This window comes from Triturus cristatus, chromosome 6, assembly GCF_964204655.1.
Source record: "Triturus cristatus chromosome 6, aTriCri1.1, whole genome shotgun sequence".
Lineage (NCBI taxonomy): Eukaryota > Metazoa > Chordata > Amphibia > Caudata > Salamandridae > Triturus > Triturus cristatus.
The window spans coordinates 883,973,322-883,994,638 of NC_140589.1; the positions used below are offsets into that span (position 1 = coordinate 883,973,322).

A 21,317-nucleotide genomic window follows, 5' to 3' on the forward strand; every position below is an offset into this window, starting at 1 on the left:
ATTTTTGCCCATTGGCTCAGATTTGAATGCTTACAGGCCATCCGAGCATCTCTGCCAGGCCACCCTATGTCTAGAGACTGTAGATTTAGAGAGTTTATAAACATTGTAGGTTCATCACTGAAGTGTGCTCGCTTCGGCAGCACATATACTAAAATTGGAACGATACAGAGAAGATTAGCATGGCCCCTGCACAAGGATGACACGCAAATTCGTGAAGCGTACCATATTTTTACCAGCTTTCAGGAGAGAAATGTTCTATGTTTTCAAGACTAATTGAAATAATAAAGCAGGTTCCAGTGCTTTCCTCCTAATATGTATTTTTCAATTTTTCTCTCCTCAACATTTTTAATGTATTTACCTCGCAGTAAAGAAGGTGCACTCTATGTGTCCAGCTGCATTTAGCAAGGAAGCCTGCAGGACTTCTGGGACTTTTCTTTCTCTTCTTCAGCCTCCCTGTCATTATTCTTCACAACCCCCAAATCTATACTGCTGCCAGCGATGCGTTGCTTTGTGGGAAGCAAGACAAAGAGAAGGGGAGGGCCTATGCAAATGATGGCCTCAGGGCTGTCTGGGAGTCCCTTTTCAGCAGTACTGTTAAAATCCGCCTTGCAACCAGATTGGTCGGGTAAGCTGAAAAACACCAGGCATGATTGGGCACCGGGTCCTCTAGGCCCTTGGAGGACATATTGGGCCTGCATCCCTCAGTTTCTGAGGTCCAAGAAATGTTCACCCTCCACCCTAATAGAGAGGTCGTGGCCGATCGGGGCAGAAGGGAGCAGGGCAAGATGCTCATGATCCTGCTCTAATAATGAACTGCCTTCCTCTCTCCTTACCTGTGGTTATGCCTGGCTGCTTGGTTCCAGTTGTAGGCCTACATCCCACAGGCAATTTGCTTGTCTCTCTCACACATGTAAATGGGTCAGCACTCAAGTGCACACACCTGCCTGCACCCACAGATCCTCTCACACACACTTTTCTCAACAAGATTTTTTCCTAGTTTAGAGACTCAGAGACCCATGTTGAAATACAAAAGCAGCACACCACATGACGGCCTTCACATAGAATCCAGCAGCAAATGAGAAACTTTTAACTAGCCGTGGTCCTATTACTGCAGCCCTACCATGGAACGACTGCTGGATGAGTCGTGCTCGAGAATATTGAACCTACAACAAGTCTGAGGTAAATAAGAATTCCACAGGAATACCATAAACAGGGACCTATGACCCTTTCGAGCCAGATAGGAATCAAACCTACAATCGTCTGATCCGTAGTCAGACGCGTTATCCATTGCGCCACTGGCCCCATGTAGGTACACCCATACTTTTGTCCTTAAGAGGACCAGAAATTGTGTGTGTGTGTGTGTGTGTGTGTGTGTGTGTGTGTTTAAAACACCATTCCATCAACCTTTTTAGCCATGTTTACTGCTCACAACCAGAAGACACAAGTAAACCCACCTGAGGGACCTCCTGAAATTCTGTTCTGTCAGGTGTTCCTAACTTATACAAAGGACTTTAGGAGGAGGAAGGACCTAAAAGTCAGGCGAAATGGTCCTAGATCCAAGGAAATGTTTTAGATCAGCCTCAGTTTCTTAAATAGTCTGCATTAACATCATCAGTTCCACGTCTGTGTGGAGCTGATCTTGAGGACTTCTTAATCAGCAGGCGGGTACAACAATAAAGTGTTTAATATTACAATACAGGCGAAAATTCAGACACCTTGTCATAGGCTCACCTTGTCCAGGGACCCAGGCATGCTGCCTTTCCACTCTCAGAGCCCTTCACCTAACCTACTGTGCAGCTGTTTCACCTCTAATATCACTGTTCCACAGGCAGCGTGATGTCACAATGTTCCTTGTCTGTAGCCTGAACCATGAGCCTTTGCAACCCTGGCATAATCTACATACTTCCAATTGGTGAAGTCTTGGACCACAAATGCAGTGAAGAATAATGGATTGTTACTCTTCATTCATTTTTGCCCATTGGCTCAGATTTGAATGCTTACAGGCCATCCGAGCATCTCTGCCAGGCCACCCTATGTCTAGAGACTGTAGATTTAGAGAGTTTATAAACATTGTAGGTTCATCAATGAAGTGTGCTCGCTTCGGCAGCACATATACTAAAATTGGAACGATACAGAGAAGATTAGCATGGCCCCTGCGCAAGGATGACACGCAAATTCGTGAAGCGTTCCATATTTTTACCAGCTTTCAGGAGAGAAATGTTCTATGTTTTCAAGACTAATTAAAATAATAAAGCAGGTTCCAGTGCTTTCCTCCTAATATGTATTTTTCAATTTTTCTCTCCTCAACATTTTTAATATATTTACCTCGCAGTAAAGAAGGTGCACTCTATGTGTCCAGCTGCATTTAGCAAGGAAGCCTGCAGGACTTCTGGGACTTTTCTTTCTCTTCTTCAGCCTCCCTGTCATTATTCTTCACAACCCCCAAATCTATACTGCTGCCAGCGATGCGTTGCTTTGTGGGAAGCAAGACAAAGAGAAGGGGAGGGCCTATGCAAATGATGGCCTCAGGGCTGTCTGGGAGTCCCTTTTCAGCAGTACTGTTAAAATCCGCCTTGCAACCAGATTGGTCGGGTAAGCTGAAAAACACCAGGCATGATTGGGCACCGGGTCCTCTAGGCCCTTGGAGGACATATTGGGCCTGCATCCCTCAGTTTCTGAGGTCCAAGAAATGTTCACCCTCCACCCTAATAGAGAGGTCTTGGCCGATCGTGGCCGATCGGGGCAGAAGGGAGCAGGGCAAGATGCTCATGATCCTGCTCTAATAATGAACTGCCTTCCTCTCTCCTTACCTGTGGTTATGCCTGGCTGCTTGGTTCCAGTTGTAGGCCTACATCCCACAGGCAATTTGCTTGTCTCTCTCACACATGTAAATGGGTCAGCACTCAAGTGCACACACCTGCCTGCACCCACAGATCCTCTCACACACACTTTTCTCAACAAGATTTTTTCCTAGTTTAGAGACTCAGAGACCCATGTTGAAATACAAAAGCAGCACACCACATGACGGCCTTCACATAGAATCCAGCAGCAAATGAGAAACTTTTAACTAGCCGTGGTCCTATTACTGCAGCCCTACCATGGAACGACTGCTGGATGAGTCGTGCTCGAGAATATTGAACCTACAACAAGTCTGAGGTAAATAAGAATTCCACAGGAATACCATAAACAGGGACCTATGACCCTTTCGAGCCAGATAGGAATCAAACCTACAATCGTCTGATCCGTAGTCAGACGCGTTATCCATTGCGCCACTGGCCCCATGTAGGTACACCCATACTTTTGTCCTTAAGAGGACCAGAAATTGTGTGTGTGTGTGTGTGTGTGTGTGTGTGTGTGTGTGTGTGTTTTAAAACACCATTCCATCAACCTTTTTAGCCATGTTTACTGCTCACAACCAGAAGACACAAGTAAACCCACCTGAGGGACCTCCTGAAATTCTGTTCTGTCAGGTGTTCCTAACTTATACAAAGGACTTTAGGAGGAGGAAGGACCTAAAAGTCAGGCGAAATGGTCCTAGATCCAAGGAAATGTTTTAGATCAGCCTCAGTTTCTTAAATAGTCTGCATTAACATCATCAGTTCCACGTCTGTGTGGAGCTGATCTTGAGGACTTCTTAATCAGCAGGCGGGTACAACAATAAAGTGTTTAATATTACAATACAGGCGAAAATTCAGACACCTTGTCATAGGCTCACCTTGTCCAGGGACCCAGGCATGCTGCCTTTCCACTCTCAGAGCCCTTCACCTAACCTACTGTGCAGCTGTTTCACCTCTAATATCACTGTTCCACAGGCAGCGTGATGTCACAATGTTCCTTGTCTGTAGCCTGAACCATGAGCCTTTGCAACCCTGGCATAATCTACATACTTCCAATTGGTGAAGTCTTGGACCACAAATGCAGTGAAGAATAATGGATTGTTACTCTTCATTCATTTTTGCCCATTGGCTCAGATTTGAATGCTTACAGGCCATCCGAGCATCTCTGCCAGGCCACCCTATGTCTAGAGACTGTAGATTTAGAGAGTTTATAAACATTGTAGGTTCATCAATGAAGTGTGCTCGCTTCGGCAGCACATATACTAAAATTGGAACGATACAGAGAAGATTAGCATGGCCCCTGCGCAAGGATGACACGCAAATTCGTGAAGCGTTCCATATTTTTACCAGCTTTCAGGAGAGAAATGTTCTATGTTTTCAAGACTAATTAAAATAATAAAGCAGGTTCCAGTGCTTTCCTCCTAATATGTATTTTTCAATTTTTCTCTCCTCAACATTTTTAATATATTTACCTCGCAGTAAAGAAGGTGCACTCTATGTGTCCAGCTGCATTTAGCAAGGAAGCCTGCAGGACTTCTGGGACTTTTCTTTCTCTTCTTCAGCCTCCCTGTCATTATTCTTCACAACCCCCAAATCTATACTGCTGCCAGCGATGCGTTGCTTTGTGGGAAGCAAGACAAAGAGAAGGGGAGGGCCTATGCAAATGATGGCCTCAGGGCTGTCTGGGAGTCCCTTTTCAGCAGTACTGTTAAAATCCGCCTTGCAACCAGATTGGTCGGGTAAGCTGAAAAACACCAGGCATGATTGGGCACCGGGTCCTCTAGGCCCTTGGAGGACATATTGGGCCTGCATCCCTCAGTTTCTGAGGTCCAAGAAATGTTCACCCTCCACCCTAATAGAGAGGTCTTGGCCGATCGTGGCCGATCGGGGCAGAAGGGAGCAGGGCAAGATGCTCATGATCCTGCTCTAATAATGAACTGCCTTCCTCTCTCCTTACCTGTGGTTATGCCTGGCTGCTTGGTTCCAGTTGTAGGCCTACATCCCACAGGCAATTTGCTTGTCTCTCTCACACATGTAAATGGGTCAGCACTCAAGTGCACACACCTGCCTGCACCCACAGATCCTCTCACACACACTTTTCTCAACAAGATTTTTTCCTAGTTTAGAGACTCAGAGACCCATGTTGAAATACAAAAGCAGCACACCACATGACGGCCTTCACATAGAATCCAGCAGCAAATGAGAAACTTTTAACTAGCCGTGGTCCTATTACTGCAGCCCTACCATGGAACGACTGCTGGATGAGTCGTGCTCGAGAATATTGAACCTACAACAAGTCTGAGGTAAATAAGAATTCCACAGGAATACCATAAACAGGGACCTATGACCCTTTCGAGCCAGATAGGAATCAAACCTACAATCGTCTGATCCGTAGTCAGACGCGTTATCCATTGCGCCACTGGCCCCATGTAGGTACACCCATACTTTTGTCCTTAAGAGGACCAGAAATTGTGTGTGTGTGTGTGTGTGTGTGTGTGTGTGTGTGTTTTAAAACACCATTCCATCAACCTTTTTAGCCATGTTTACTGCTCACAACCAGAAGACACAAGTAAACCCACCTGAGGGACCTCCTGAAATTCTGTTCTGTCAGGTGTTCCTAACTTATACAAAGGACTTTAGGAGGAGGAAGGACCTAAAAGTCAGGCGAAATGGTCCTAGATCCAAGGAAATGTTTTAGATCAGCCTCAGTTTCTTAAATAGTCTGCATTAACATCATCAGTTCCACGTCTGTGTGGAGCTGATCTTGAGGACTTCTTAATCAGCAGGCGGGTACAACAATAAAGTGTTTAATATTACAATACAGGCGAAAATTCAGACACCTTGTCATAGGCTCACCTTGTCCAGGGACCCAGGCATGCTGCCTTTCCACTCTCAGAGCCCTTCACCTAACCTACTGTGCAGCTGTTTCACCTCTAATATCACTGTTCCACAGGCAGCGTGATGTCACAATGTTCCTTGTCTGTAGCCTGAACCATGAGCCTTTGCAACCCTGGCATAATCTACATACTTCCAATTGGTGAAGTCTTGGACCACAAATGCAGTGAAGAATAATGGATTGTTACTCTTCATTCATTTTTGCCCATTGGCTCAGATTTGAATGCTTACAGGCCATCCGAGCATCTCTGCCAGGCCACCCTATGTCTAGAGACTGTAGATTTAGAGAGTTTATAAACATTGTAGGTTCATCAATGAAGTGTGCTCGCTTCGGCAGCACATATACTAAAATTGGAACGATACAGAGAAGATTAGCATGGCCCCTGCGCAAGGATGACACGCAAATTCGTGAAGCGTTCCATATTTTTACCAGCTTTCAGGAGAGAAATGTTCTATGTTTTCAAGACTAATTAAAATAATAAAGCAGGTTCCAGTGCTTTCCTCCTAATATGTATTTTTCAATTTTTCTCTCCTCAACATTTTTAATATATTTACCTCGCAGTAAAGAAGGTGCACTCTATGTGTCCAGCTGCATTTAGCAAGGAAGCCTGCAGGACTTCTGGGACTTTTCTTTCTCTTCTTCAGCCTCCCTGTCATTATTCTTCACAACCCCCAAATCTATACTGCTGCCAGCGATGCGTTGCTTTGTGGGAAGCAAGACAAAGAGAAGGGGAGGGCCTATGCAAATGATGGCCTCAGGGCTGTCTGGGAGTCCCTTTTCAGCAGTACTGTTAAAATCCGCCTTGCAACCAGATTGGTCGGGTAAGCTGAAAAACACCAGGCATGATTGGGCACCGGGTCCTCTAGGCCCTTGGAGGACATATTGGGCCTGCATCCCTCAGTTTCTGAGGTCCAAGAAATGTTCACCCTCCACCCTAATAGAGAGGTCTTGGCCGATCGTGGCCGATCGGGGCAGAAGGGAGCAGGGCAAGATGCTCATGATCCTGCTCTAATAATGAACTGCCTTCCTCTCTCCTTACCTGTGGTTATGCCTGGCTGCTTGGTTCCAGTTGTAGGCCTACATCCCACAGGCAATTTGCTTGTCTCTCTCACACATGTAAATGGGTCAGCACTCAAGTGCACACACCTGCCTGCACCCACAGATCCTCTCACACACACTTTTCTCAACAAGATTTTTTCCTAGTTTAGAGACTCAGAGACCCATGTTGAAATACAAAAGCAGCACACCACATGACGGCCTTCACATAGAATCCAGCAGCAAATGAGAAACTTTTAACTAGCCGTGGTCCTATTACTGCAGCCCTACCATGGAACGACTGCTGGATGAGTCGTGCTCGAGAATATTGAACCTACAACAAGTCTGAGGTAAATAAGAATTCCACAGGAATACCATAAACAGGGACCTATGACCCTTTCGAGCCAGATAGGAATCAAACCTACAATCGTCTGATCCGTAGTCAGACGCGTTATCCATTGCGCCACTGGCCCCATGTAGGTACACCCATACTTTTGTCCTTAAGAGGACCAGAAATTGTGTGTGTGTGTGTGTGTGTGTGTGTGTGTGTGTGTTTTAAAACACCATTCCATCAACCTTTTTAGCCATGTTTACTGCTCACAACCAGAAGACACAAGTAAACCCACCTGAGGGACCTCCTGAAATTCTGTTCTGTCAGGTGTTCCTAACTTATACAAAGGACTTTAGGAGGAGGAAGGACCTAAAAGTCAGGCGAAATGGTCCTAGATCCAAGGAAATGTTTTAGATCAGCCTCAGTTTCTTAAATAGTCTGCATTAACATCATCAGTTCCACGTCTGTGTGGAGCTGATCTTGAGGACTTCTTAATCAGCAGGCGGGTACAACAATAAAGTGTTTAATATTACAATACAGGCGAAAATTCAGACACCTTGTCATAGGCTCACCTTGTCCAGGGACCCAGGCATGCTGCCTTTCCACTCTCAGAGCCCTTCACCTAACCTACTGTGCAGCTGTTTCACCTCTAATATCACTGTTCCACAGGCAGCGTGATGTCACAATGTTCCTTGTCTGTAGCCTGAACCATGAGCCTTTGCAACCCTGGCATAATCTACATACTTCCAATTGGTGAAGTCTTGGACCACAAATGCAGTGAAGAATAATGGATTGTTACTCTTCATTCATTTTTGCCCATTGGCTCAGATTTGAATGCTTACAGGCCATCCGAGCATCTCTGCCAGGCCACCCTATGTCTAGAGACTGTAGATTTAGAGAGTTTATAAACATTGTAGGTTCATCAATGAAGTGTGCTCGCTTCGGCAGCACATATACTAAAATTGGAACGATACAGAGAAGATTAGCATGGCCCCTGCGCAAGGATGACACGCAAATTCGTGAAGCGTTCCATATTTTTACCAGCTTTCAGGAGAGAAATGTTCTATGTTTTCAAGACTAATTAAAATAATAAAGCAGGTTCCAGTGCTTTCCTCCTAATATGTATTTTTCAATTTTTCTCTCCTCAACATTTTTAATATATTTACCTCGCAGTAAAGAAGGTGCACTCTATGTGTCCAGCTGCATTTAGCAAGGAAGCCTGCAGGACTTCTGGGACTTTTCTTTCTCTTCTTCAGCCTCCCTGTCATTATTCTTCACAACCCCCAAATCTATACTGCTGCCAGCGATGCGTTGCTTTGTGGGAAGCAAGACAAAGAGAAGGGGAGGGCCTATGCAAATGATGGCCTCAGGGCTGTCTGGGAGTCCCTTTTCAGCAGTACTGTTAAAATCCGCCTTGCAACCAGATTGGTCGGGTAAGCTGAAAAACACCAGGCATGATTGGGCACCGGGTCCTCTAGGCCCTTGGAGGACATATTGGGCCTGCATCCCTCAGTTTCTGAGGTCCAAGAAATGTTCACCCTCCACCCTAATAGAGAGGTCTTGGCCGATCGTGGCCGATCGGGGCAGAAGGGAGCAGGGCAAGATGCTCATGATCCTGCTCTAATAATGAACTGCCTTCCTCTCTCCTTACCTGTGGTTATGCCTGGCTGCTTGGTTCCAGTTGTAGGCCTACATCCCACAGGCAATTTGCTTGTCTCTCTCACACATGTAAATGGGTCAGCACTCAAGTGCACACACCTGCCTGCACCCACAGATCCTCTCACACACACTTTTCTCAACAAGATTTTTTCCTAGTTTAGAGACTCAGAGACCCATGTTGAAATACAAAAGCAGCACACCACATGACGGCCTTCACATAGAATCCAGCAGCAAATGAGAAACTTTTAACTAGCCGTGGTCCTATTACTGCAGCCCTACCATGGAACGACTGCTGGATGAGTCGTGCTCGAGAATATTGAACCTACAACAAGTCTGAGGTAAATAAGAATTCCACAGGAATACCATAAACAGGGACCTATGACCCTTTCGAGCCAGATAGGAATCAAACCTACAATCGTCTGATCCGTAGTCAGACGCGTTATCCATTGCGCCACTGGCCCCATGTAGGTACACCCATACTTTTGTCCTTAAGAGGACCAGAAATTGTGTGTGTGTGTGTGTGTGTGTGTGTGTGTGTGTGTGTGTGTGTTTTAAAACACCATTCCATCAACCTTTTTAGCCATGTTTACTGCTCACAACCAGAAGACACAAGTAAACCCACCTGAGGGACCTCCTGAAATTCTGTTCTGTCAGGTGTTCCTAACTTATACAAAGGACTTTAGGAGGAGGAAGGACCTAAAAGTCAGGCGAAATGGTCCTAGATCCAAGGAAATGTTTTAGATCAGCCTCAGTTTCTTAAATAGTCTGCATTAACATCATCAGTTCCACGTCTGTGTGGAGCTGATCTTGAGGACTTCTTAATCAGCAGGCGGGTACAACAATAAAGTGTTTAATATTACAATACAGGCGAAAATTCAGACACCTTGTCATAGGCTCACCTTGTCCAGGGACCCAGGCATGCTGCCTTTCCACTCTCAGAGCCCTTCACCTAACCTACTGTGCAGCTGTTTCACCTCTAATATCACTGTTCCACAGGCAGCGTGATGTCACAATGTTCCTTGTCTGTAGCCTGAACCATGAGCCTTTGCAACCCTGGCATAATCTACATACTTCCAATTGGTGAAGTCTTGGACCACAAATGCAGTGAAGAATAATGGATTGTTACTCTTCATTCATTTTTGCCCATTGGCTCAGATTTGAATGCTTACAGGCCATCCGAGCATCTCTGCCAGGCCACCCTATGTCTAGAGACTGTAGATTTAGAGAGTTTATAAACATTGTAGGTTCATCACTGAAGTGTGCTCGCTTCGGCAGCACATATACTAAAATTGGAACGATACAGAGAAGATTAGCATGGCCCCTGCGCAAGGATGACACGCAAATTCGTGAAGCGTACCATATTTTTACCAGCTTTCAGGAGAGAAATGTTCTATGTTTTCAAGACTAATTGAAATAATAAAGCAGGTTCCAGTGCTTTCCTCCTAATATGTATTTTTCAATTTTTCTCTCCTCAACATTTTTAATGTATTTACCTCGCAGTAAAGAAGGTGCACTCTATGTGTCCAGCTGCATTTAGCAAGGAAGCCTGCAGGACTTCTGGGACTTTTCTTTCTCTTCTTCAGCCTCCCTGTCATTATTCTTCACAACCCCCAAATCTATACTGCTGCCAGCGATGCGTTGCTTTGTGGGAAGCAAGACAAAGAGAAGGGGAGGGCCTATGCAAATGATGGCCTCAGGGCTGTCTGGGAGTCCCTTTTCAGCAGTACTGTTAAAATCCGCCTTGCAACCAGATTGGTCGGGTAAGCTGAAAAACACCAGGCATGATTGGGCACCGGGTCCTCTAGGCCCTTGGAGGACATATTGGGCCTGCATCCCTCAGTTTCTGAGGTCCAAGAAATGTTCACCCTCCACCCTAATAGAGAGGTCTTGGCCGATCGTGGCCGATCGGGGCAGAAGGGAGCAGGGCAAGATGCTCATGATCCTGCTCTAATAATGAACTGCCTTCCTCTCTCCTTACCTGTGGTTATGCCTGGCTGCTTGGTTCCAGTTGTAGGCCTACATCCCACAGGCAATTTGCTTGTCTCTCTCACACATGTAAATGGGTCAGCACTCAAGTGCACACACCTGCCTGCACCCACAGATCCTCTCACACACACTTTTCTCAACAAGATTTTTTCCTAGTTTAGAGACTCAGAGACCCATGTTGAAATACAAAAGCAGCACACCACATGACGGCCTTCACATAGAATCCAGCAGCAAATGAGAAACTTTTAACTAGCCGTGGTCCTATTACTGCAGCCCTACCATGGAACGACTGCTGGATGAGTCGTGCTCGAGAATATTGAACCTACAACAAGTCTGAGGTAAATAAGAATTCCACAGGAATACCATAAACAGGGACCTATGACCCTTTCGAGCCAGATAGGAATCAAACCTACAATCGTCTGATCCGTAGTCAGACGCGTTATCCATTGCACCACTGGCCCCATGTAGGTACACCCATACTTTTGTCCTTAAGAGGACCAGAAATTGTGTGTGTGTGTGTGTGTGTGTGTGTGTGTGTGTGTTTTAAAACACCATTCCATCAACCTTTTTAGCCATGTTTACTGCTCACAACCAGAAGACACAAGTAAACCCACCTGAGGGACCTCCTGAAATTCTGTTCTGTCAGGTGTTCCTAACTTATACAAAGGACTTTAGGAGGAGGAAGGACCTAAAAGTCAGGCGAAATGGTCCTAGATCCAAGGAAATGTTTTAGATCAGCCTCAGTTTCTTAAATAGTCTGCATTAACATCATCAGTTCCACGTCTGTGTGGAGCTGATCTTGAGGACTTCTTAATCAGCAGGCGGGTACAACAATAAAGTGTTTAATATTACAATACAGGCGAAAATTCAGACACCTTGTCATAGGCTCACCTTGTCCAGGGACCCAGGCATGCTGCCTTTCCACTCTCAGAGCCCTTCACCTAACCTACTGTGCAGCTGTTTCACCTCTAATATCACTGTTCCACAGGCAGCGTGATGTCACAATGTTCCTTGTCTGTAGCCTGAACCATGAGCCTTTGCAACCCTGGCATAATCTACATACTTCCAATTGGTGAAGTCTTGGACCACAAATGCAGTGAAGAATAATGGATTGTTACTCTTCATTCATTTTTGCCCATTGGCTCAGATTTGAATGCTTACAGGCCATCCGAGCATCTCTGCCAGGCCACCCTATGTCTAGAGACTGTAGATTTAGAGAGTTTATAAACATTGTAGGTTCATCAATGAAGTGTGCTCGCTTCGGCAGCACATATACTAAAATTGGAACGATACAGAGAAGATTAGCATGGCCCCTGCGCAAGGATGACACGCAAATTCGTGAAGCGTTCCATATTTTTACCAGCTTTCAGGAGAGAAATGTTCTATGTTTTCAAGACTAATTGAAATAATAAAGCAGGTTCCAGTGCTTTCCTCCTAATATGTATTTTTCAATTTTTCTCTCCTCAACATTTTTAATGTATTTACCTCGCAGTAAAGAAGGTGCACTCTATGTGTCCAGCTGCATTTAGCAAGGAAGCCTGCAGGACTTCTGGGACTTTTCTTTCTCTTCTTCAGCCTCCCTGTCATTATTCTTCACAACCCCCAAATCTATACTGCTGCCAGCGATGCGTTGCTTTGTGGGAAGCAAGACAAAGAGAAGGGGAGGGCCTATGCAAATGATGGCCTCAGGGCTGTCTGGGAGTCCCTTTTCAGCAGTACTGTTAAAATCCGCCTTGCAACCAGATTGGTCGGGTAAGCTGAAAAACACCAGGCATGATTGGGCACCGGGTCCTCTAGGCCCTTGGAGGACATATTGGGCCTGCATCCCTCAGTTTCTGAGGTCCAAGAAATGTTCACCCTCCACCCTAATAGAGAGGTCTTGGCCGATCGTGGCCGATCGGGGCAGAAGGGAGCAGGGCAAGATGCTCATGATCCTGCTCTAATAATGAACTGCCTTCCTCTCTCCTTACCTGTGGTTATGCCTGGCTGCTTGGTTCCAGTTGTAGGCCTACATCCCACAGGCAATTTGCTTGTCTCTCTCACACATGTAAATGGGTCAGCACTCAAGTGCACACACCTGCCTGCACCCACGGATCCTCTCACACACACTTTTCTCAACAAGATTTTTTCCTAGTTTAGAGACTCAGAGACCCATGTTGAAATACAAAAGCAGCACACCACATGACGGCCTTCACATAGAATCCAGCAGCAAATGGGAAACTTTTAACTAGCCGTGGTCCTATTACTGCAGCCCTACCATGGAACGACTGCTGGATGAGTCGTGCTCGAGAATATTGAACCTACAACAAGTCTGAGGTAAATAAGAATTCCACAGGAATACCATAAACAGGGACCTATGACCCTTTCGAGCCAGATAGGAATCAAACCTACAATCGTCTGATCCGTAGTCAGACGCGTTATCCATTGCGCCACTGGCCCCATGTAGGTACACCCATACTTTTGTCCTTAAGAGGACCAGAAATTGTGTGTGTGTGTGTGTGTGTTTTAAAACACCATTCCATCAACCTTTTTAGCCATGTTTACTGCTCACAACCAGAAGACACAAGTAAACCCACCTGAGGGACCTCCTGAAATTCTGTTCTGTCAGGTGTTCCTAACTTATACAAAGGACTTTAGGAGGAGGAAGGACCTAAAAGTCAGGCGAAATGGTCCTAGATCCAAGGAAATGTTTTAGATCAGCCTCAGTTTCTTAAATAGTCTGCATTAACATCATCAGTTCCACGTCTGTGTGGAGCTGATCTTGAGGACTTCTTAATCAGCAGGCGGGTACAACAATAAAGTGTTTAATATTACAATACAGGCGAAAATTCAGACACCTTGTCATAGGCTCACCTTGTCCAGGGACCCAGGCATGCTGCCTTTCCACTCTCAGAGCCCTTCACCTAACCTACTGTGCAGCTGTTTCACCTCTAATATCACTGTTCCACAGGCAGCGTGATGTCACAATGTTCCTTGTCTGTAGCCTGAACCATGAGCCTTTGCAACCCTGGCATAATCTACATACTTCCAATTGGTGAAGTCTTGGACCACAAATGCAGTGAAGAATAATGGATTGTTACTCTTCATTCATTTTTGCCCATTGGCTCAGATTTGAATGCTTACAGGCCATCCGAGCATCTCTGCCAGGCCACCCTATGTCTAGAGACTGTAGATTTAGAGAGTTTATAAACATTGTAGGTTCATCAATGAAGTGTGCTCGCTTCGGCAGCACATATACTAAAATTGGAACGATACAGAGAAGATTAGCATGGCCCCTGCGCAAGGATGACACGCAAATTCGTGAAGCGTTCCATATTTTTACCAGCTTTCAGGAGAGAAATGTTCTATGTTTTCAAGACTAATTAAAATAATAAAGCAGGTTCCAGTGCTTTCCTCCTAATATGTATTTTTCAATTTTTCTCTCCTCAACATTTTTAATATATTTACCTCGCAGTAAAGAAGGTGCACTCTATGTGTCCAGCTGCATTTAGCAAGGAAGCCTGCAGGACTTCTGGGACTTTTCTTTCTCTTCTTCAGCCTCCCTGTCATTATTCTTCACAACCCCCAAATCTATACTGCTGCCAGCGATGCGTTGCTTTGTGGGAAGCAAGACAAAGAGAAGGGGAGGGCCTATGCAAATGATGGCCTCAGGGCTGTCTGGGAGTCCCTTTTCAGCAGTACTGTTAAAATCCGCCTTGCAACCAGATTGGTCGGGTAAGCTGAAAAACACCAGGCATGATTGGGCACCGGGTCCTCTAGGCCCTTGGAGGACATATTGGGCCTGCATCCCTCAGTTTCTGAGGTCCAAGAAATGTTCACCCTCCACCCTAATAGAGAGGTCTTGGCCGATCGTGGCCGATCGGGGCAGAAGGGAGCAGGGCAAGATGCTCATGATCCTGCTCTAATAATGAACTGCCTTCCTCTCTCCTTACCTGTGGTTATGCCTGGCTGCTTGGTTCCAGTTGTAGGCCTACATCCCACAGGCAATTTGCTTGTCTCTCTCACACATGTAAATGGGTCAGCACTCAAGTGCACACACCTGCCTGCACCCACAGATCCTCTCACACACACTTTTCTCAACAAGATTTTTTCCTAGTTTAGAGACTCAGAGACCCATGTTGAAATACAAAAGCAGCACACCACATGACGGCCTTCACATAGAATCCAGCAGCAAATGAGAAACTTTTAACTAGCCGTGGTCCTATTACTGCAGCCCTACCATGGAACGACTGCTGGATGAGTCGTGCTCGAGAATATTGAACCTACAACAAGTCTGAGGTAAATAAGAATTCCACAGGAATACCATAAACAGGGACCTATGACCCTTTCGAGCCAGATAGGAATCAAACCTACAATCGTCTGATCCGTAGTCAGACGCGTTATCCATTGCGCCACTGGCCCCATGTAGGTACACCCATACTTTTGTCCTTAAGAGGACCAGAAATTGTGTGTGTGTGTGTGTGTGTGTGTGTGTGTTTTAAAACACCATTCCATCAACCTTTTTAGCCATGTTTACTGCTCACAACCAGAAGACACAAGTAAACCCACCTGAGGGACCTCCTGAAATTCTGTTCTGTCAGGTGTTCCTAACTTATACAAAGGACTTTAGGAGGAGGAAGGACCTAAAAGTCAGGCGAAATGGTCCTAGATCCAAGGAAATGTTTTAGATCAGCCTCAGTTTCTTAAATAGTCTGCATTAACATCATCAGTTCCACGTCTGTGTGGAGCTGATCTTGAGGACTTCTTAATCAGCAGGCGGGTACAACAATAAAGTGTTTAATATTACAATACAGGCGAAAATTCAGACACCTTGTCATAGGCTCACCTTGTCCAGGGACCCAGGCATGCTGCCTTTCCACTCTCAGAGCCCTTCACCTAACCTACTGTGCAGCTGTTTCACCTCTAATATCACTGTTCCACAGGCAGCGTGATGTCACAATGTTCCTTGTCTGTAGCCTGAACCATGAGCCTTTGCAACCCTGGCATAATCTACATACTTCCAATTGGTGAAGTCTTGGACCACAAATGCAGTGAAGAATAATGGATTGTTACTCTTCATTCATTTTTGCCCATTGGCTCAGATTTGAATGCTTACAGGCCATCCGAGCATCTCTGCCAGGCCACCCTATGTCTAGAGACTGTAGATTTAGAGAGTTTATAAACATTGTAGGTTCATCAATGAAGTGTGCTCGCTTCGGCAGCACATATACTAAAATTGGAACGATACAGAGAAGATTAGCATGGCCCCTGCGCAAGGATGACACGCAAATTCGTGAAGCGTTCCATATTTTTACCAGCTTTCAGGAGAGAAATGTTCTATGTTTTCAAGACTAATTGAAATAATAAAGCAGGTTCCAGTGCTTTCCTCCTAATATGTATTTTTCAATTTTTCTCTCCTCAACATTTTTAATGTATTTACCTCGCAGTAAAGAAGGTGCACTCTATGTGTCCAGCTGCATTTAGCAAGGAAGCCTGCAGGACTTCTGGGACTTTTCTTTCTCTTCTTCAGCCTCCCTGTCATTATTCTTCACAACCCCCAAATCTATACTGCTGCCAGCGATGCGTTGCTTTGTGGGAAGCAAGACAAAGAGAAGGGGAGGGCCTATGCAAATGATGGCCTCAGGGCTGTCTGGGAGTCCCTTTTCAGCAGTACTGTTAAAATCCGCCTTGCAACCAGATTGGTCGGGTAAGCTGAAAAACACCAGGCATGATTGGGCACCGGGTCCTCTAGGCCCTTGGAGGACATATTGGGCCTGCATCCCTCAGTTTCTGAGGTCCAAGAAATGTTCACCCTCCACCCTAATAGAGAGGTCTTGGCCGATCGTGGCCGATCGGGGCAGAAGGGAGCAGGGCAAGATGCTCATGATCCTGCTCTAATAATGAACTGCCTTCCTCTCTCCTTACCTGTGGTTATGCCTGGCTGCTTGGTTCCAGTTGTAGGCCTACATCCCACAGGCAATTTGCTTGTCTCTCTCACACATGTAAATGGGTCAGCACTCAAGTGCACACACCTGCCTGCACCCACGGATCCTCTCACACACACTTTTCTCAACAAGATTTTTTCCTAGTTTAGAGACTCAGAGACCCATGTTGAAATACAAAAGCAGCACACCACATGACGGCCTTCACATAGAATCCAGCAGCAAATGGGAAACTTTTAACTAGCCGTGGTCCTATTACTGCAGCCCTACCATGGAACGACTGCTGGATGAGTCGTGCTCGAGAATATTGAACCTACAACAAGTCTGAGGTAAATAAGAATTCCACAGGAATACCATAAACAGGGACCTATGACCCTTTCGAGCCAGATAGGAATCAAACCTACAATCGTCTGATCCGTAGTCAGACGCGTTATCCATTGCGCCACTGGCCCCATGTAGGTACACCCATACTTTTGTCCTTAAGAGGACCAGAAATTGTGTGTGTGTGTGTGTGTGTTTTAAAACACCATTCCATCAACCTTTTTAGCCATGTTTACTGCTCACAACCAGAAGACACAAGTAAACCCACCTGAGGGACCTCCTGAAATTCTGTTCTGTCAGGTGTTCCTAACTTATACAAAGGACTTTAGGAGGAGGAAGGACCTAAAAGTCAGGCGAAATGGTCCTAGATCCAAGGAAATGTTTTAGATCAGCCTCAGTTTCTTAAATAGTCTGCATTAACATCATCAGTTCCACGTCTGTGTGGAGCTGATCTTGAGGACTTCTTAATCAGCAGGCGGGTACAACAATAAAGTGTTTAATATTACAATACAGGCGAAAATTCAGACACCTTGTCATAGGCTCACCTTGTCCAGGGACCCAGGCATGCTGCCTTTCCACTCTCAGAGCCCTTCACCTAACCTACTGTGCAGCTGTTTCACCTCTAATATCACTGTTCCACAGGCAGCGTGATGTCACAATGTTCCTTGTCTGTAGCCTGAACCATGAGCCTTTGCAACCCTGGCATAATCTACATACTTCCAATTGGTGAAGTCTTGGACCACAAATGCAGTGAAGAATAATGGATTGTTACTCTTCATTCATTTTTGCCCATTGGCTCAGATTTGAATGCTTACAGGCCATCCGAGCATCTCTGCCAGGCCACCCTATGTCTAGAGACTGTAGATTTAGAGAGTTTATAAACATTGTAGGTTCATCAATGAAGTGTGCTCGCTTCGGCAGCACATATACTAAAATTGGAACGATACAGAGAAGATTAGCATGGCCCCTGCGCAAGGATGACACGCAAATTCGTGAAGCGTTCCATATTTTTACCAGCTTTCAGGAGAGAAATGTTCTATGTTTTCAAGACTAATTGAAATAATAAAGCAGGTTCCAGTGCTTTCCTCCTAATATGTATTTTTCAATTTTTCTCTCCTCAACATTTTTAATGTATTTACCTCGCAGTAAAGAAGGTGCACTCTATGTGTCCAGCTGCATTTAGCAAGGAAGCCTGCAGGACTTCTGGGACTTTTCTTTCTCTTCTTCAGCCTCCCTGTCATTATTCTTCACAACCCCCAAATCTATACTGCTGCCAGCGATGCGTTGCTTTGTGGGAAGCAAGACAAAGAGAAGGGGAGGGCCTATGCAAATGATGGCCTCAGGGCTGTCTGGGAGTCCCTTTTCAGCAGTACTGTTAAAATCCGCCTTGCAACCAGATTGGTCGGGTAAGCTGAAAAACACCAGGCATGATTGGGCACCGGGTCCTCTAGGCCCTTGGAGGACATATTGGGCCTGCATCCCTCAGTTTCTGAGGTCCAAGAAATGTTCACCCTCCACCCTAATAGAGAGGTCTTGGCCGATCGTGGCCGATCGGGGCAGAAGGGAGCAGGGCAAGATGCTCATGATCCTGCTCTAATAATGAACTGCCTTCCTCTCTCCTTACCTGTGGTTATGCCTGGCTGCTTGGTTCCAGTTGTAGGCCTACATCCCACAGGCAATTTGCTTGTCTCTCTCACACATGTAAATGGGTCAGCACTCAAGTGCACACACCTGCCTGCACCCACAGATCCTCTCACACACACTTTTCTCAACAAGATTTTTTCCTAGTTTAGAGACTCAGAGACCCATGTTGAAATACAAAAGCAGCACACCACATGACGGCCTTCACATAGAATCCAGCAGCAAATGAGAAACTTTTAACTAGCCGTGGTCCTATTACTGCAGCCCTACCATGGAACGACTGCTGGATGAGTCGTGCTCGAGAATATTGAACCTACAACAAGTCTGAGGTAAATAAGAATTCCACAGGAATACCATAAACAGGGACCTATGACCCTTTCGAGCCAGATAGGAATCAAACCTACAATCGTCTGATCCGTAGTCAGACGCGTTATCCATTGCGCCACTGGCCCCATGTAGGTACACCCATACTTTTGTCCTTAAGAGGACCAGAAATTGTGTGTGTGTGTGTGTGTGTGTGTGTGTGTTTTAAAACACCATTCCATCAACCTTTTTAGCCATGTTTACTGCTCACAACCAGAAGACACAAGTAAACCCACCTGAGGGACCTCCTGAAATTCTGTTCTGTCAGGTGTTCCTAACTTATACAAAGGACTTTAGGAGGAGGAAGGACCTAAAAGTCAGGCGAAATGGTCCTAGATCCAAGGAAATGTTTTAGATCAGCCTCAGTTTCTTAAATAGTCTGCATTAACATCATCAGTTCCACGTCTGTGTGGAGCTGATCTTGAGGACTTCTTAATCAGCAGGCGGGTACAACAATAAAGTGTTTAATATTACAATACAGGCGAAAATTCAGACACCTTGTCATAGGCTCACCTTGTCCAGGGACCCAGGCATGCTGCCTTTCCACTCTCAGAGCCCTTCACCTAACCTACTGTGCAGCTGTTTCACCTCTAATATCACTGTTCCACAGGCAGCGTGATGTCACAATGTTCCTTGTCTGTAGCCTGAACCATGAGCCTTTGCAACCCTGGCATAATCTACATACTTCCAATTGGTGAAGTCTTGGACCACAAATGCAGTGAAGAATAATGGATTGTTACTCTTCATTCATTTTTGCCCATTGGCTCAGATTTGAATGCTTACAGGCCATCCGAGCATCTCTGCCAGGCCACCCTATGTCTAGAGACTGTAGATTTAGAGAGTTTATAAACATTGTAGGTTCATCAATGAAGTGTGCTCGCTTCGGCAGCACATATACTAAAATTGGAACGATACAGAGAAGATTAGCATGGCCCCTGCGCAAGGATGACACGCAAATTCGTGAAGCGTTCCATATTTTTACCAGCTTTCAGGAGAGAAATGTTCTATGTTTTCAAGACTAATTAAAATAATAAAGCAGGTTCCAGTGCTTTCCTCCTAATATGTATTTTTCAATTTTTCTCTCCTCAACATTTTTAATATATTTACCTCGCAGTAAAGAAGGTGCACTCTATGTGTCCAGCTGCATTTAGCAAGGAAGCCTGCAGGACTTCTGGGACTTTTCTTTCTCTTCTTCAGCCTCCCTGTCATTATTCTTCACAACCCCCAAATCTATACTGCTGCCAGCGATGCGTTGCTTTGTGGGAAGCAAGACAAAGAGAAGGGGAGGGCCTATGCAAATGATGGCCTCAGGGCTGTCTGGGAGTCCCTTTTCAGCAGTACTGTTAAAATCCGCCTTGCAACCAGATTGGTCGGGTAAGCTGAAAAACACCAGGCATGATTGGGCACCGGGTCCTCTAGGCCCTTGGAGGACATATTGGGCCTGCATCCCTCAGTTTCTGAGGTCCAAGAAATGTTCACCCTCCACCCTAATAGAGAGGTCTTGGCCGATCGTGGCCGATCGGGGCAGAAGGGAGCAGGGCAAGATGCTCATGATCCTGCTCTAATAATGAACTGCCTTCCTCTCTCCTTACCTGTGGTTATGCCTGGCTGCTTGGTTCCAGTTGTAGGCCTACATCCCACAGGCAATTTGCTTGTCTCTCTCACACATGTAAATGGGTCAGCACTCAAGTGCACACACCTGCCTGCACCCACAGATCCTCTCACACACACTTTTCTCAACAAGATTTTTTCCTAGTTTAGAGACTCAGAGACCCATGTTGAAATACAAAAGCAGCACACCACATGACGGCCTTCACATAGAATCCAGCAGCAAATGGGAAACTTTTAACTAGCCGTGGTCCTATTACTGCAGCCCTACCATGGAACGACTGCTGGATGAGTCGTGCTCGAGAATATTGAACCTACAACAAGTCTGAGGTAAATAAGAATTCCACAGGAATACCATAAACAGGGACCTATGACCCTTTCGAGCCAGATAGGAATCAAACCTACAATCGTCTGATCTGTAGTCAGACGCGTTATCCATTGCGCCACTGGCCCCATGTAGGTACACCCATACTTTTGTCCTTAAGAGGACCAGAAATTGTGTGTGTGTGTGTGTGTGTGTGTGTGTTTTAAAACACCATTCCATCAACCTTTTTAGCCATGTTTACTGCTCACAACCAGAAGACACAAGTAAACCCACCTGAGGGACCTCCTGAAATTCTGTTCTGTCAGGTGTTCCTAACTTATACAAAGGACTTTAGGAGGAGGAAGGACCTAAAAGTCAGGCGAAATGGTCCTAGATCCAAGGAAATGTTTTAGAT

At 45.6% G+C, this 21,317-nt stretch overlaps 12 non-coding genes across 12 annotated transcripts; 11 read left to right on the forward strand and 1 right to left on the reverse strand.

Annotated features, from left to right (window-relative positions):
- The first annotated feature begins 124 nt into the window (after positions 1-124).
- On the forward strand, positions 125-231 carry LOC146819982 (U6 spliceosomal RNA). The gene has a single exon (XR_014965439.1). It is a non-coding gene; the product is annotated as a U6 spliceosomal RNA (small nuclear RNA).
- Positions 232-2,091: 1,860 nt separating this feature from the next.
- LOC146819983 (U6 spliceosomal RNA) lies at positions 2,092-2,198 on the forward strand. The gene has a single exon (XR_014963661.1). It is a non-coding gene; the product is annotated as a U6 spliceosomal RNA (small nuclear RNA).
- Positions 2,199-4,075: 1,877 nt separating this feature from the next.
- On the forward strand, positions 4,076-4,182 carry LOC146819984 (U6 spliceosomal RNA). Its single transcript, XR_014963672.1, has one exon. It is a non-coding gene; the product is annotated as a U6 spliceosomal RNA (small nuclear RNA).
- Positions 4,183-6,053: 1,871 nt separating this feature from the next.
- On the forward strand, positions 6,054-6,160 carry LOC146819985 (U6 spliceosomal RNA). Its single transcript, XR_014963683.1, has one exon. It is a non-coding gene; the product is annotated as a U6 spliceosomal RNA (small nuclear RNA).
- Positions 6,161-8,031: 1,871 nt separating this feature from the next.
- LOC146819986 (U6 spliceosomal RNA) lies at positions 8,032-8,138 on the forward strand. The gene has a single exon (XR_014963694.1). It is a non-coding gene; the product is annotated as a U6 spliceosomal RNA (small nuclear RNA).
- Positions 8,139-10,017: 1,879 nt separating this feature from the next.
- LOC146819987 (U6 spliceosomal RNA) lies at positions 10,018-10,124 on the forward strand. The gene has a single exon (XR_014965334.1). It is a non-coding gene; the product is annotated as a U6 spliceosomal RNA (small nuclear RNA).
- Positions 10,125-11,995: 1,871 nt separating this feature from the next.
- On the forward strand, positions 11,996-12,102 carry LOC146819988 (U6 spliceosomal RNA). The gene has a single exon (XR_014963706.1). It is a non-coding gene; the product is annotated as a U6 spliceosomal RNA (small nuclear RNA).
- Positions 12,103-13,957: 1,855 nt separating this feature from the next.
- LOC146819989 (U6 spliceosomal RNA) lies at positions 13,958-14,064 on the forward strand. The gene has a single exon (XR_014963717.1). It is a non-coding gene; the product is annotated as a U6 spliceosomal RNA (small nuclear RNA).
- A 1,865-nt stretch (positions 14,065-15,929) lies between these two features.
- On the forward strand, positions 15,930-16,036 carry LOC146819990 (U6 spliceosomal RNA). Its single transcript, XR_014963728.1, has one exon. It is a non-coding gene; the product is annotated as a U6 spliceosomal RNA (small nuclear RNA).
- Positions 16,037-17,891: 1,855 nt separating this feature from the next.
- On the forward strand, positions 17,892-17,998 carry LOC146819991 (U6 spliceosomal RNA). Its single transcript, XR_014963739.1, has one exon. It is a non-coding gene; the product is annotated as a U6 spliceosomal RNA (small nuclear RNA).
- A 1,865-nt stretch (positions 17,999-19,863) lies between these two features.
- LOC146819992 (U6 spliceosomal RNA) lies at positions 19,864-19,970 on the forward strand. The gene has a single exon (XR_014963750.1). It is a non-coding gene; the product is annotated as a U6 spliceosomal RNA (small nuclear RNA).
- A 1,008-nt stretch (positions 19,971-20,978) lies between these two features.
- Positions 20,979-21,051, reverse strand: TRNAC-ACA (transfer RNA cysteine (anticodon ACA)). Its single transcript has one exon. It is a non-coding gene; the product is annotated as a tRNA-Cys (tRNA).
- Positions 21,052-21,317: the final 266 nt, after the last annotated feature.